Below are 17,649 nucleotides of genomic sequence, written 5' to 3'. Positions count from 1 at the left end.
CAGAGCAGGGTTGTTTTAGTGCACATGGACTTGACCGTGTCTGCTGGTGAGGCCTCGTCTTACCCACCAGAGCAGGGTTGTTTTAGTACACATGACCTTGACCTTGTCTGCTTGTGAGGCCTTGTCTTACCCACCAGAGCAGGGTTGTTTTAGTACACATGACCTTGACCTTGTCTGCTTGTGAGGCCTTGTCTTACCCACCAGAGCAGGGTTGTTTTAGTACACATGACCTTGACCTTGTCTGCTTGTGAGGCCTTGTCTTACCCACCAGAGCAGGGTTGTTTTAGTACACATGACCTTGACCTTGTCTGCTTGTGAGGCCTTGTCTTACCCACCAGAGCAGGGTTGTTTTAGTGCACATGGACTTGACCGTGTCTGCTTGTGAGGCCTTGTCTTACCCACTAGGGTCTGCTTGGTGGCCTGGGGGAACCGGCTCTCCTCATCCATCAGAGAGAGCAGGCCCATGGGCTTCTGGAGGAACATGTTCAGGATGGGATGGTTGTCCTCATACTGGCATCCAGCCCCGCGCTCTGATACTCCATCTAATTAAAACACAGAGAATATAGAACAGTCCACAGTTAATGATTTCACTAAATAACCCAATTAAACAATCTAGGCTAAATAGGATTTTTGCATGTTTAAAAAAAGTTCTTAAATCAACAGCACCAGTCCAGTTCTCCTTCTTCGGCTGAAATGTATAACAAAATCAGTTGCTGAAATTATACAGAACTGTTCTGAAATAACAAATAAAGCCACTTACTAATTCATAATTTAGTTCCATTAGCAAATAACCCAGAGGCGTATCACATTATTGCATCTGCTTAATTTAATTCAAAAAGTTATTTTAAATATATATTTGACCAATAAAGTGGAAGCAACGGATCTAAACCGTCCCCATGTTTAAATCATTAACTCAGAATAATCCGCTTCTGTGTACCACTGGATTGAAGACATTTTCACATGATAAAAATCACTTTCCCGCTAAACCACTAACCCTAAATCGAAGTCAACTAAAACATATTCTATGTAACATGACAAATCATGCAGGAAAGTCACCTAGTTATGATCCGGAAATGAAGTATGCCTAGTTAAGCCGTGGTCTACAAATGCTTCCAAAAGGTCACATCCAGCACATACCGTTAAGAACACAACCTCATTCTTACACTTCAATTCTTATCTATACGTTATACATGAATAAAGTGATCATGAATACCAGCTTTCACTCTAATTCCCTTGAAAGGAATTGCTAGAGAGCAAACGTTGAGACAAAAGGACAATGCAGCAAAAAAGTGCTCTTGATTCATTTCTACACAACGTTGTCAGCGAAAGCAATAAACTCCCACACTCCAGGGTAAACAGCTTCAGTAAATCAATTACGAGAATAATAACTAGTAGTTGAGGGAGAAGAAAAAGTATCATTTTAACGTCATATAAAGCTATGAAGAAGACAACACTGAATTACAGTGTTTCATTTAAGAGACACTTCTCCTGTGATTGACGAACAAGCTGGCATACTGCATCTGGATATTTAAAGGAAAGGTTCACACATTTGGAATGTTATATTGTTCTTGTGCATCTCTGAGGGATGTTCTATCGATTCCCTGTGTCATTTCATGTTTATCTGAGTTGTTGGCGTTGAAGCAGGCAGATATACGTCAGGTATGATGTAGCACCGTGATAAAGTTGCTCTCACTACACTGGAAGGTAAAAGGAATACGACTGTTCTTCTGTATGTAATCTCTCTACTTTTACAGCCTCGCTACTGTATATAGCCTGTCTTTTTACTGTTCTTTTATTTCTTTACCTACCTCTTGTTCACCTAATACTTTTTTTTGCACTATTGGTTAGAGCCTGTGAGCAAGAATTCCACTTGTAAGGTCTACACCTGTTCTATTCCGCGCACGTGACAAATCAACTTTGATTTGATTTGAAAAAATGTGCTGGTTGAAGTCAAACTGAATCTGCTCATTTGCAATGTTGATGGAAAGTTGTTCAAAGGAGTTTTTCTTGAAGTTCTCGAATCCAAAGATGACCAGGATTCCCACATTCATGCCACTTTCTGCAGCACTTCAAAGGGGAAAAACAGGACAGACGAACAAAATCATTCTTGTGTGGAACTGTCTGAGCAAATCCCAAGCAACCACATTGACTTATGAAACTTTAATGATGAACCAAGTTCAACCCAAATAGAGAATATTTTGATCTGAATGGCCAGTTCTACTTTATGGGGAAACAACAATTATGAACATTCAGAGCTCTCTGACTACAATCAATGAATCATAACATTTTATGATTAACAAGTATTGTACAAAGAGTCTTTATTTAACCGTGATCTAGACAAGTCTTTAGGTCTACACTAAACACAGACCTTACAACAGAGTGATTTCACTCCGGTATTGCTAAGATGGAGAGACACCATTTCCCATAATCCCTTCAATTACCAAGACATTAGAGGTCACCTTTTGTCTTGGTTAACAGGTTATTAATGGCAATAACAGAGTGTGCAGATGATTGAAGTGGAAACAGACCCTGTGGGCCTTCCGCAGCTCAGAGACAGCAGATGACTCCCTGACAGTCCACGCTCACATTTATGAGGGAATTATTTTGGATCAATGAACAACCCTTTACAGTCTCTCTGAAGATATTTTAATCATCTGAATATTATTTTCTCCGCACGCAACTAAAATGTATTCTACTTCTTTTGCGCCCTTTCTTGTCTCCTGCTGTCCATTAATATTCTACTCTCCGTGTTCGGTTCTCCACCCAGATAGAAGGGTCACTAGAGCTTAATAATATACAGCAACACACACACACATCTGAAGCAGAGTGCAACAACCAAAGACAAGAGGGACCAGAGAGAGAGAACCAGTGCCTTACACTTACTCGTTATTCATATCAGGCTGCAGAAGGGCATTGATGCGGTTGACTATCCAGCTGAAGAGGTGTCCGTACAGAGCCTTGGACATGGCGTCCCGGCTTTGTCTACAGTACTGGTGTGGATGATGGTGTCTCCCCGGGTTACCACACAGCGGGACGCCAGGGCCTCCATGAGCACCTCAGGGCCGATGCAGAGCAAGGCAGAAGCTGAGGGACAGAGCAGGCCCCTGTCACATACAGCAGCAAGGAAGAAACAATTTAGCAATACTGTGTATGCACCAATAGGTTGGAATGTTACCATCTATTATTAAATCAAACTATGCAAGAAAAAATTGCTTTTGCTAATAATACTGAAGTACTGTTGTCTTACCATTTTCTAAGGCCTCAGCATTAGACACTTCACTTTTATCTGTCTGGTGTTGGGAAGTAATTGCAGTGAATTCTTAATCTCCAGGTACTGGAGAGAGACTGGAATTGTCGTTAATGGCCGTACACGTGTTCCCAAATGCCTCCACCAGGGGATTCACCTGGAGGATCTTCTCCCGCAGCGTCCCGATGGTTTGCCTGGGATCACAGTAAAGCAATTGTTTTTACACAACTCCCTGCAGAGGCAATACAAGCGAAATATGTAGGACTAAATATATCAGTGTCTTAATCTGTCCATTGAATAATCAAATCAAATTTTATTTGTCACATACACATGGTTAGCAGATGTTAATGCGAGTGTAGCGAAATGCTTGTGCTTCTAGTTCCGACAATGCAGTAATAACCAACAAGTAATCTAACTAACAATTCCTAAACTACTGTCTTATACACAGTGTAAGGGGATAAAGAATATGTACATAAGGATATATGAATGAGTGATGGTACAGAGCAGCATAGGCAGGATACAGTAGATGGTATCGAGTACAGTATATACATATGAGATGAGTATGTAAACAAAGTGGCATAGTTAAAGTGGCTAGTGATACATGTATTACATAAGGATGCAGTCGATGATATAGAGTACAGTATATACGTATGCATATGAGATTCATAATGTAGGGTAAGTAACATTATATAAGGTAACATTGTTTAAAGTGGCTAGTGATATATTTACATCATTTCCCATCAATTCCAATTATTAAAGTGGCTGGAGTTGAGTCAGTGTCAGTGTGTTGGCAGCAGCCACTCAATGTTAGTGGTGGCTGTTTAACAGTCTGATGGCCTTGAGATAGAAGCTGTTTTTCAGTCTCTCGGTCCCAGCTTTGATGCACCTGTACTGACCTCGCCTTCTGGATGATAGCGGGGTGAACAGGCAGTGGCTCGGGTGGTTGATGTCCTTGATGATCTTTATGGCCTTCCTGTAATATCGGGTGGTGTAGGTGTCCTGGAGGGCAGGTAGTTTGCCCCCGGTGATGCGTTGTGCAGACCTCACTACCCTCTGGAGAGACTTACGGTTGAGGGCGGAGCAGTTGCCGTACCAGGCGGTGATACAGCCCGCCAGGATGCTCTCGATTGTGCATCTGTAGAAGTTTGTGAGTGCTTTTGGTGACAAGCCGAATTTCGTCAGCCTCCTGAAGGTTGAAGAGGCGCTGCTGCGCCTTCTTCACGATGCTGTCTGTGTGAGTGGACCAATTCAGTTTGTGTGTTCCCTCTGCTGTTTCCTGAAGTCCACAATCATCTCCTTAGTTTTGTTGACGTTGAGTGTGAGGTTATTTTCCTGACACCACACTCCGAGGGCCCTCACCTCCTCCCTGTAGGCCGTCTCGTCGTTGTTGGTAATCAAGCCTACCACTGTTGTGTCGTCCGCAAACTTGATGATTGAGTTGGAGGCGTGCGTGGCCACGCAGTCGTGGGTGAACAGGGAGTACAGGAGAGGGCTCAGCACGCACCCTTGTGGGGCCCCAGTGTTGAGGATCAGCGGGGAGGAGATGTTGTTACCTACCCTCACCACCTGGGGGCGGCCCGTCAGGAAGTCCAGTACCCAGTTGCACAGGGCGGGGTCGAGACCCAGGGTCTCGAGCTTGATGACGAGCTTGGAGGGTACTATGGTGTTGAATGCCGAGCTGTAGTCGATGAACAGCATTCTCACATAGGTATTCCTCTTGTCCAGATGGGTTAGGGCAGTGTGCAGTGTGGTTGAGATTGCATCGTCTGTGGACCTATTTGAGCGGTAAGCAAATTGGAGTGGGTCTAGGGTGTCAGGTAGGGTGGAGGTGATATGGTCCTTGACTAGTCTCTCAAAGCACTTCATGATGACGGAAGTGAGTGCTACGGGGCGGTAGTCGTTTAGCTCAGTTACCTTAGCTTTCTTGGGAACAGGAACAATGGTGGCCCTCTTGAAGCATGTGGGAACAGCAGACTGGTATAGGGATTGATTGAATATGTCCGTAAACACACCAGCCAGCTGGTCTGCGCATGCTCTGAGGGCGCGGCTGGGGATGCCGTCTGGGCCTGCAGCCTTGCGAGGGTTAACACGTTTAAATGTTTTACTCACCTCGGCTGCAGTGAAGGAGAGACCGCATTTTTCTGTTGTAGGCAGTGTCAGTGGCACTATATTGTCCTCAAAGCGGGCAAAAAAGTTATTTAGTCTGCCTGGGAGCAAGACATCCTGGTCCGTGACTGGGCTGGATTTCTTCCTGTAGTCCGTGATTGACTGTAGACCCTGCCACATGCCTCTTGTGTCTGAGCCGTTGAATTGGGATTCTACTTTGTCTCTGTACTGACGCTTAGCTTGTTTGATAGCCTTACGGAGGGAATAGCTGCATTGTTTGTATTCAGTCATGTTACCAGACACCTTGCCCTGATTGAAAGCAGTGGTTCGCGCTTTCAGTTTCACGCGAATGCTGCCATCAATCCAAGGTTTCTGGTTAGGGAATGTTTTAATCGTTGCTATGGGAACAACATCTTCAACGCAAGTTCTAATAAACTCGCACACCGAATCAGCGTATTCGTCAATGTTGTTATTTGACGCAATACGAAACATGTCCCAGTCCACGTGGTGGAAGCAGTCTTGGAGTGTGGAGTCAGCTTGGTCGGACCAGCGTTGGACAGACCTCAGCGTGGGAGCTTCTTTTTTTAACTTTTGTCTGTAGGCAGGTATCAGCAAAATGGAGTCGTGGTCAGCTTGAACTCCATCAAGGTGGAAAACTTAGTTCAATATTTGTGAACATGATGTAGTAGAATATGTGAAACTGATTCATGGGGTTTTAGCACACAAACAGTACCTTTCCCAGATGAGATGCTGGACAATCAGATGGGCACTCTCGGTCTTCCCAGCTCCACTCTCTCCACTGAAACACATCAACAACCACTTTGTCACCGGGATGTCTCAAACAAATGCATCACTAGATCTCTAAACGAGATCATTTCACAAAGAAATGCCAATGATAACATTATCCATATAAAACTGCATATCACTAAATATTACTTCCACACACAAGATGCCTGGTCTTTGCAGAAGGTCATCATGCCCTGGTATGCTGCTTCAGCAGCAGCAAAGATGTGTGGAGGACTGTCGGCTCGCTCCACCCCATGGTACAGCTTAGAGAACTGTGAGCAAACCCACCATATTAGAATATCAATACCATTCTGTCTTTACAGAGGTATTCACAGGAATTATGACACACAATGACACTGCTGTCATAAACTAACCTGTTCCGAGTAGATGCTTAGAGTTTGAAAGGGATTGAGAGCGATAAGGATGTCTCCAACGTACATGTATATCTGAAGCTCGTAATATCTCTTCGAGAGGTGTTTGATGAGGGTCTCCTGCAGAGAAGAAGGAGAACACACATTGTGTAAAATACCTACACTACCGTTCAGAAGTTTGGGGTCACTTAGAAATGTCCTTGTTTTTGAAAGAAAAGCTAATTTGACAAATAACCTCACATTGATCCGAAATACAGTGTAGACATAGCTAATCTTGTAAATGACTATTATAGCTGGAAACGGCAGATTTAATGAAATATAGGCGTACAGAGGCCCATTATCAGCAACCATCATTCCTGTGTTAGATAATAAGTTTATAATTTTAAAAGTCTAATTGATCATTAGAAAACCCTTTTGCAATTATGTTAGCACAGCTGAAAACTGTTGTTCTGATTAAAGAAGCGATACAACTGGCCTTCTTTAGACTAGTTGAGTATCTGGAGATTCAGCATTTGTGGGTTCGATTACAGGCTCAAAATGGCCAGAAACAAATAACTTTTTTAAATCTATTTTTTATTTCACCTTTATTTAACCAGGTAGGCCAGTTGAGAACAAGTTCTCATTTACAACTGTGACCTGGCCAAGATAAAGCAAAGCAGTACAACAAAAACAACACAGAGTTCTCACACGGGATAAACAAACGTACAGTCAATAACACAATAGAAAAATCTATATAGAGTGTGTGCAAATGTAGTAAGATTAGGGAGGTGAGGCAATAAATAGGCCATAGTGGCGAAATAATTACAATTTAGCATTGACACTGGAGTGATGGATGTGCAGATGATGATGTGTGAGTAGAGATACTGGGATGCAAAAGAGCAAAAATAAATAACAATATGGGGATGTTGGGGGGGCTATTTACAGATGGGCTGTGTACAGGTGCAGTGATCGGTAAGCTGCTCTGACAGCTGATGCTTAAAGTTAGTGAGGGAGATATGTCTCCAGCTTAAGTGATTTTTGCAATTCATTCCAGTCACTGGCAGCAGAGAACTGGAAGGAAAGGCGGCCAAAGAGGCGTTGGCTTTGGGGATGACCAGTGAAATATACCTGCTGGAGCACGTGCTACGGGTCGGTATTGCTATGGTGACCAGTGAGCTGAGATATGGCGGGGCTTTACGTAGCAAAGACTTATAGATGACCTAGAGCCAGTGGGTTTGGCGACGAATATGTAGCGAGGGCCAGCCAACGAGTGCACACAGGTCGCAGTGGTGAGTAGTATATGGGGCTTTGGTGAGAAAACAGATGGCACTGTGATAGACTGCATCCAGTTTGCTGAGTAGTGTTGGAGGTTATTTTGTAAATGACATCGCCGAAGTCAAGGATCGGTAGGATAGTCAGTTTTACGAGGGTATGTTTAGCAGCATGAGCGAAGTAGACTTTGTTGCGAAATAGGAAGCCGATTCTAGATTTAATTTTGGATTGGAGATGCTTAATGTGAGTCTGGAAGGAGAGTTTACAGTCTAACCAGACACCTAGGTATTTGTAGTTGTCCACATATTCTAAGTCAGAACCGTCCAAAGTAGTGATGCTAGTCGGGCGGGCGGGTGCGAGCAGCGATCGGTTGAAGATCATGCATTTAGTTTTACTATTTAAGAGCAGTTGGAGGCCACGGAAGGAGTGTTGTATGTCATTGAATCGTCTGGCGGTTTGTTAACACAGTGTCCAAAGAAGGGCCAGAAGTATACAGATTGGTGTCGTCTCCGTAGAGGTGGATCAGAGAATCACCAGCAGCAAGAGCAACATCATTGATAAATACAGAGAAAAGAGTCGGCCTGAGAATTTCTTCTGAAACCCATCAGTCTATTCGTGTTCTGAGAAATGAAGGCTATTCCATGCGAGAAATTGCCAAGAAACTGGAGATCTCGTACAGCGCTGTGTACTACTCCCTTCACAGAACAGAGCAAACTGTCTCTAACCAGAATAGGAAGAGGAGCAGAAGGCCCCGTGCACAACTGAGCAAGAGGACAAGTACATTAGAGTGTCTAGTTTGAGAAACAGATGCCTCACAAGTCCTCAACTGGCAACTTCATAAAATAGTACCCGCAAAACACCAGTCTCAACGTCAACAGTGAAGAGGCGACTCCGGGATGCTGGCCTTCTAGGCAGAGTTGCAAAGAAAAAGCCATATCTCAGACTGGCCAATAAAAATAAAAGATTAAGATGGGCAAAATAACACAGACACTGGACAGAGGAAGATTGGGGAAAAAAGTGTTTTGGACAGAAGAATCTAAGTTTGAGGTGTTCGGATCACAAAGAAGAATATTTGTGAGAAGCAGAAAAAAATTAAAAGATGCCGGAGGAGTGCTTGACGCCATCTGTCAAGCATGGTGGAGGCAATGTGATGGTCTGGGGGTGCTTTGGTGATGGTAAAGACATTTGTACAGGGTAAAAGGGATCTTGAAGAAGGAAGGCTATCACTCCATTTTGCAACACCATGCCATACCATGTGGACAGCGCTTAATTGGAGCCAATTTCCTCCTACAACAGGACAATGACCCAAAGCACAGCTCCAAACTATGTAAGAACTATTTAGGGAAGAAGCAGTCAGCTGGTATTCTGTCTATAATGGAGTGACCAGCACAGTCACCGGATCTCAAACCTATTGAGCTGTTGTGGGAGCAGCTTGACCGTATGGTAAGTAAGAAGTGCCCATCAAGCCAATCCAATTTGTGGGAGGTGCTTCATGAAGCATAGGGTGAAATCTCTTCAGATTACATCAACAAACTGACAACTAGAATGCCAAAAGGTCTGCAAGGCTGTAATTGCTGCAAGGATTCTTTGAAAAAAGCAACGTTTGAAGAACACAATTATTATTTAAATTAAAAATCATTTTTTATAACCTTGTCAACGTCTTGACTATATTTCCTATTCATTTTGCAACTCATTTCATGTATGTTTTCATGGAAAACAAGGACAATTCTAAGTGACCCCAAACTTTTGAACGGTAGTGTACATATACCGTCCTCTAGTCCAACAACAATGAAGTCAACATACAGTATCCAATCTTACCTCATCTAAAACCTCCAGGTTCACCAGATCATCATCAGGACTGCTCTCTATTTTGACTGTTTTAGGAGTATTGATTATTTTATGTCTGTTGGAGAAAAGGACAAAATATTGGTGAAGAAAGCATTATAGTGACTAAAGAGTACAGCTAAATGACTAATAATCTGTCTGGATATAAAACCCATTCATTTAGATGGGTAGTTGGTGGCCCATAAGGGTGTTCCCCAGGGAGAACTCCACCATTATTACAGGCTGTGATTGTACTTTCTCTGTTTGACCTTTCACTCTACAATGGGGCCTGCTGGCAAGAGGTCAGCACAGAGGCAGCTGGCGCATTGGGATAATTGGAGGGATGTGTGTGTGTGTGTGTGTGTGTGTGTGTGTGTGTGTGTGTGTGTGTGTGTGTGTGTGTGTGTGTGTGTGTGTGTGTGTGTGTGTGTGTGTGTGTGTGTGTGTGTGTAAATAGACATGTAATCGAGATTCGCTAGGTTAATCAGCACTTTTGACAAAAACAACAAGCTCTAAAATAAAACTGTTATCACCACTAAAATATTGCACCCAGAAATTCCGGTCAAGTTCAGATACTAAACCTAATATGAACAATGAAATGGGCAAGATCTCATTCACAAAGTGCAGTGTTTCCCCTATATGCATTTTAGTGGCCACCACTGCAAAATGTTAACCAAAAATATATAAAAGCATATATATTTTTTGTTGTTGTTCAGGATTGTAAAATGTTTCAGTGTGAACTTAAATGGCTGAAACCAGATATAAAGTATGCAGAAAATATAATGGAGGAATATATTTTTGAATAACATAATCTTTGAGATCTAACAATCAGCAAAATAAAAAATAGACAGTCCGGGACAATCTAAAATAGTAAAAATGCCATGGCATGGGCCCAAACATGTGTAGAATTGCAGAAAACGAATGTGTTTAATAACTGCACCAGCAGTAAGATACTCTACTGTACAGTATGTGGTGGTTGGATGTAAGTCAGACTTATAGAATTGGCACACGTGTGATTACTTCTAGTCTACGAACCCCAGTCAGTCTGTGTCCTAAAATAAACTTGATAAGCAGTCAACAGAATAATTTCCCAATCACAATCAACTGTTCTTGAATAAAAGCTCACCGTAGGCACGATATAAATCATTGCATAATTCTAAATTCAGTGACAATGCAAGGTTGAACAGTTAGTATTTTCTACAAGTAAATCAATATGAGACTGAAGTGTTTTATTCCATGGATAATTGGTTTAATCATATGGGTGGAGGAGTGCTCTGTACTAAATGTTCGTCGTCGTCACACTGTTAAAAACGATCCATTGGGAGAAAACCACTTTTATTAATCTAACTTTGAGTCAGCACAATCACTCCTATCAAATTAGTTTCACTCCCCTAGCTTCTCTTTAATCACATACTTCTCATTACTTTGACTACACATCATATCTGTTACACTGGTTTGAAGGGACAGTGAAAGGAAATAAAACTCTGCCACCCACTGGTGAGAATACACATATCAGCTCATCAATTCATTAATAAGTTCTGCAGTGGGGATTCTTTTAGATTCTTTTATTTTAGCAGATGCTCGAACCCAGAGCGATTTACAGAAGCAATTAGGTTTAAGTGCCTTGCTCAAGGACACATCGGCAGATTTTTCACCTAGTCGCCTCGGGAATTTTTCAGCTGAAAATGTTAGGATTTCTTTGAGGTGACAATACACTTACTTGGTCTTAAGTTTGGAGCCCGGGTCTTGTTGCTCGTAGATGAGTGTGGACAGCTGTTGACCGAGAGCCTTTGCCATGGGCCTGTTTAATGAATGGGTGTTCCAGAAGGCGGGTCACAGACGGACAAGCCTCAAAATATTTTAACCGACACCTGTGTAGCGACAGAATGCAATTACAACATCACAATACATCATAAATGAGATCGAAAACCAACCCTGGTGCAACCTTTTCCTTGGTTTAAAACAAAACCTCTGATAACTAATTCACCTGGTGGATCTTTACATTTGAGGCGACGTCAACACATGTACAAAAACTAAATAAACAAAGAGTACGGTGACCTGAACATCTTACAAAGCTGATTTCTCTGTATTATCTGACAAGGGTGTTCTCAGTAGGGTGCTTCTATGGAGCTTCTCATCAGTGCTTCTGTGTATGAACACTGTCCCCTCTGTGAGCATGGTCTGGTCATCACCATGGCCCCCCAGTGCAAACAGCTCTGTTTTTGGCACAGCCATGGATGACCTCTATCTGCTATGTGCCGTGTTTAATTAGAGACCACTCTTTGTCATGGTGGTCATGTATATCACTATACTACTGCCTTCACATCTATGATGTACGATATAAATATTTTCAATCCAGAGGCAATAGAATGTTGTTCAAATTATATATATATATTTTTTTACACTGGTAAAAAGTCCTTGGACATGGTGTGATACCATTTCAAATGGCGAGGGTATTTAATCCTGCTGCCAAGTACTTTCTTTTGAAATTAGTTTTTTTTTTGTTATCCCGCTTTCATTCTGAAAAGATGTTTACCTATAGCCATCACACAGTATAAATCCCTTCCCCTTCAAAACATCAATCATTCTTTAATTCAGCTAAACACTTAAAACGCCTGAATATATTTTATAGTACTGCGACACAACTCTGCAGGCAGACAGCAAAGAGATAAGAGAACAAAACCAATCTGACTCCTGCTACCTAATCTGGGCTGCAACTCTGCTTCCGCTTTCTTCCTCTTTCTATCAGTTTTCTATCAGTCTGCTCTGGAAATTCATTCCTCGAATTCATTAGTGTCAGGACATTAAGCAGAGGTTGCAGCCATTAGCCGAGATGCGCAGCCGGGATGCTAAACATCAGGTCACTTTGTTTCAAGAGACGGCTCCTTTGGCTGCATGGGGACAGACACTGATGATGCATTTTATTATCCAGAACAGCGATAGTAGACACACACACACACACCCTGGTGTTTATAGCCAAGTTATCGTCACTCATTATGTATTTTTTATTAGCTTCTATTATTTCTCTATTTTCTTTCTCTCTGCATTGTTGGGAAGGACCTGTAAGTAAGCATTTCACTGTTAGCCTACACCTGTTGTTTACCACATATGTGGCACATCAAATTTGATTTGGTCTGGCTGAGAGCAGGAGAGTCCTCACAAACATTGTGCCAGGCCTGATAACATTGTCCACCCTCCACACATTGTAGCCTGGTGGGCTTTGTTTGAGGAGATTATTTCTGATCTGATATCACAGAATCCATTACCTCATGCTACTGAGAGAGAGCACGATTGAAAAAAAAAACCACCCAATAAAATGCATTGCATCTGAATATGTAAAGTGAAATAAAAATGTGTGTGTTTAAAAACAAAAACAAAAAAAAAACATTACAGTAAGATGTTTTATAAACATTGTATTGTAAGAATCAAGTAATGGTTGCATGAGTTGTGTTCTCTCGGAACGAGAGAGAATAATTGAGCTTTTTAAGAGAATCAATAAAGATGCCAGCATTCCCAAGAAATGACACAAATGGCATAGAAACCCACTGCTATAGGGTTCCTATAACACAACAGCACCATCCATTTGTTCCTGTTCACGTGGGCCTTGAACAGTCTCTTTCAGCTCTCCAGCTACACCAAATTAATAAATAACGAGGCACACAAAAGGTGCTTGGTAATAACATCATTAAAACAATGTTCAATATGCAATATGAAACAAAATGTCTGCATGATAGGTTCAAACAAAGATTTACCAGCATTTTAAGGCAGTAGTGTAGCACCAACTATAGATTGGACTCAGCTACAGCTTCTAATCCAACTCTGACAGACCTGGTGCTCTGAGGAATGCATGACTAACACAAATAAATGAGTCTGCTACCACTAATGGTTATGGGTTCACAGCTGTACTGTTTGATGTTTTCATTATTAATAATGAATGAATAACCATTGCCTTTCAATCTTTTCCACCAATAACAACACAGAAGGAAGACAAAAATCCCCACCCATAAGTAACCCCTGAAGAAATTGAATTTTCTCTCTCATTTACACCTCGCTCACTGCTCCAATTTGCACTGCATGTTAGATATTGAGGTTGTTTATTCAGCGAGACTATTATGGGCCAATGTTGACATTATTTGTTTTCCACACTGGAGGGACTGATTACTTATCTCGTCCTAAAGATAAAACTGATAATTCAGTAGAATTCGTTTTTCCTCTGCGACAGATTTATGGAAATGAAAAGTGATGAAATATGAGGAAGATAAAAGGGTTGATACAATCTAGCTTAAAAAATATCAATTTCAAGTCCTTCCATTTCCAGTGATCAAAGGATGCCCAGAACCAAATGTGTAACCAGTGCATTCTGCTCCGTTGGTCAAATGGGAAAAGATTGAAGTCTCGCCATTGAAACCAATTACATTTTTAAAAGTCAGATGTACAAGTGTACTCTATTTTTGCATTGTAATGGGCTTGTGTTGGTTAGAAAGTAACACATTCATATATTTTGTTGTCATCACCATTAACTAACTGCATTGGGGCCAGTTGGTTAGAAAGTAACAATTCATATATGTTGTTATCATCACCATTAACTAACTGCATTGGGGCCAGTTGGTTAGAAAGTAACAATTCATATATGTTGTTGTCATCGCCATTAACTAACTGCATTGGGGCCAGTTGGTTTGAAAGTAACAATTCATATATTTTGTTGTCATCGCCATTAACTAACTGCATTGGGGCCAGTTGGTTAGAAAGTAACAAATCATATATTTTGTTGTCAAACGCCATTAACTAACTGCAATTCATATATGTTGTTCTTATCACCAGTAACTAACTGCAATTCATATATGTTGTTCTTATCACCATTAACTAGCTGCATTGGGGCCAGTTGGTTGCTTCAAGGAGTAAATAAAGAAAAATAAACATGCACAATAAAATAAAAAAAGTGATCTAAATAAAAGCTGCCAGTAGTAGGTATATTCTCCAACTGGAATATTTGCCCACTATCGGGCCCAGCATCCTCATTACTGTGTAGGAATAGAGGAACACTATTTAGCAGGAAGCACTCGGCTATGAAGGATACTCACCAGGCAATGAAGTGAAGCTTCTGCGCCACGTAGGGGAAGGGTTTCTGAAACAAACGCACACAACACAAAAATCATCATTCCTTGGATATGAAGATATTTTTTTTTAAATATTGAACTAGAAATGTTTAAGTTATTGATGTTGTTGTCATTGGCATAAACACGATCATTCTCATGAGACTGGAGCAGCAGCATGGTTGAGTATAATCTTGAGTGCTGATTATAGTCATAGGACCTGAGAGTTACACAATTTGGAGTACAGGCCGGTGGAGAGCCAGCCAAGCCAGGGCCATGCCAGGCAGCAAGAGAAAAGTGACAAATGATAACAGCTCCTTAACGGTCTGGTAGGAAGCATCTGCCAGCGGGAGCCAAAATTATGGGACCCGGTAATACCTCTGTCAGCAGCATTTAAAGAAACCATCTATAACGAGTACCTCGAGATTAGTTCAGTGGTTGATACATGTATCAGGAATGAAGCCAGGGCAGTAAAAGAAGGCTCAAATACTGGGCATGATCATGTCTACACTATACACAGCTCAGCATGCTCACCAAAGAAATTAAAGAAATAATGTAATGGGGAAGAGGGTGACCAGTTATGTTTACACGCATATTATAATCAACAATATGATTTCGATCATGAGTGATAATGTCATATTGGATAGGGTGCATTTATACACTTAAAAGGATAATCCACCCCAAACCACTAATTCCTGTGATTAATAGTGTTAAATAACACTAACATGTGAAAATAATATTTTCCGGTGAACAAACGTTACATTTTGTCGTTGGTTGGTAGAAACATGTTAAAATCGTTGTGGAAATAAGTTGCAGCTCAAGTCGACCCATAATGCAATGCTCTCTCTGGGCTGGCTGGTGAGCTAGCTAGCAAACGAAGCGACACACAATACTACCAACGTCAATGTCATTATGTGAAGTAGCTAGCTAGCTGTACAATCGCCTAAACAAACTGCACAATCCATTTAGGGGTATATCTCACTGACTTCCAATTTGCAGGTCGTCTCTGTCCAGGGCTTGTGCAGAGTACGTTGCTATGGCAACAGTTGCCCTTTCGCACGTTTCCAACAGACTTGCAGGGAGCGTTTGGTACACTGTTAAGAATGAGTACATCTAAGTGAAATGTATACTTTGTCATGATGATAGAAATAGACGAATGTGTTCTAGACAGGTATGCCCATACAATCTATTGGCTGATTTGGTGGGCAGGTAATTGATTTTTGAAAAATTATGAAATGTGATGTTTTATACCCCATCTCGTGTGACAAGAACCATGTAGCTATAACGAGTTCCTACACGATTTCCTGATTTCACAGAAGGACCACTTAGAAGTCGTGGGGAAATGTTTTATTTTACCCACCGATAGAACATAGGCTTTCACCAAATTGACAGGAGTTTCATGATTTGTATTTTTGGGGGGTGGATTATCAAAATCAAATCAAATTTATTTGTCACATACACATGGTTAGCAGATGTTAATGCGAGTGTAGCGAAATGCTTGTGGGTCTAGTTCCGACAAGGCAGTAATAACCAATGAGTAATCTAACCTAACAATTCCAAAACTACTACCTTATACACACAACTGTAAAGGGATAAAGAATATGTACATAAAGATATATGAATGAGTGATGGTACAGAACGGCATAGGCAAGATACAGTAGATGGTATCGAGTACAGTATATACATATGAGATGAGTAATGTAGGGTATGTAAACAAAGTGGCATAGTTTAAAGTGTCTAGTGATACATGTATTACATAAAGATGCAGTAGATGATATAGGGTACAGTATATACATATACGAGATGAGTAATGTAGGGTATGTAAACATTATATTAAGTTCCATTGTTTAAAGTGGCTAGTGATATATTTTACATCAATTTCCATCAATTCCAATTATTAAAGTGGCTGGAGTTGAGTCAGTGTGTTGGCAGCAGCCACTCAATGTTCGTGGTGGCTGATTAACAGTCTGATGCCCTTAGATAGAAGCTGTTTTTCAGTCTCTCGGTCCCTGCTTTGATGCACCTATACTGACCTCGCCTTCTGGATGATAGCGGGGTGAACCGGCAGTGGCTCGGGTGGTTGTTGTCCTTGATGATCTTTATGGCCTTCCTGTGACATCAGGTGGTGTAGGTGGCCTGGAGGGCAGGTAGTTTGCCCCCAGTGATGTGTTGTGCAGACCTTACTACCCTCTGGAGAGCCTTACGGTTGTGGGCGGAGCAGTGGCCGTACCAGGTGGTGATACAGCCCGACAGGATGCTCTCGATTGTGCATCTGTAGCAGTCTGTGAGTGCTTTTGGTGACAAGCCAAATTTCTTCAGCCTCCTGAGATTGAAGAGGCGCTGCTGCGCCTTCTTCACGACGGTGTCTGTGTGGGTGGACCAATTCAGTTTGTCCGTGATGTGTATGCCGAGGAACTTAAAGCTTACTACCCTCTCCACTACTGTCCCGTCGATGTGGATAGGGGGGTGCTCCCTCTGCTGTTTCCTGAAGTCCACAATCATCTCCTTTGTTTTGTTGACATTGAGTGAGAGGTTATTTTCCTGACACCACACTCCGAGGGCCCTCACCTCCTCCCTGTAGGCCATCTCGTCGTTGTTGGTAATCAAGCCTACCACTGTAGTGTCGTCCGTAAACTTGATGATTGAGTTGGAGGCGTGCATGGCCACGCAGTCATGGGTGAACAGGGAGTACAGGAGAGGGCTCAGAACGCACTCTTGTGGGGCCCCAGTGTTGAGGATCAGCGGGGTGGAGATGTTGTTACCTACCCTCACCACCTGGGGGCGGCCCGTCAGGAAGTCCAGTACCCAGTTGCACAGGGGGAAGTCGAGATCCAGGGTCTCGAGCTTGATGACGAGTTTGGAGGATACTATGGTGTTAAATGCTGAGCTGTCGTCGATGAACAGCAATATCACATAGGTATATCTCTTGTCCAGATGGGTTAGGGCAGTGTGCTGTGTGGTTGAGATTGCA

The 17,649-nt window shown here is 42.1% G+C and overlaps 1 pseudogene; it reads right to left on the bottom strand.

Annotated features, from left to right (window-relative positions):
- Positions 1 to 17,649, bottom strand: part of LOC135546822 (myosin-IIIb-like) — a 100,276-nt pseudogene that overhangs the window by 57,655 nt on the left and 24,972 nt on the right.

Source organism: Oncorhynchus masou, chromosome 10, assembly GCF_036934945.1.
Source record: "Oncorhynchus masou masou isolate Uvic2021 chromosome 10, UVic_Omas_1.1, whole genome shotgun sequence".
NCBI lineage: Eukaryota > Metazoa > Chordata > Actinopteri > Salmoniformes > Salmonidae > Oncorhynchus > Oncorhynchus masou.
The sequence above is the reverse complement of the archived record's forward strand: the minus strand, read 5'-3'. Positions and strand labels throughout refer to the sequence as shown.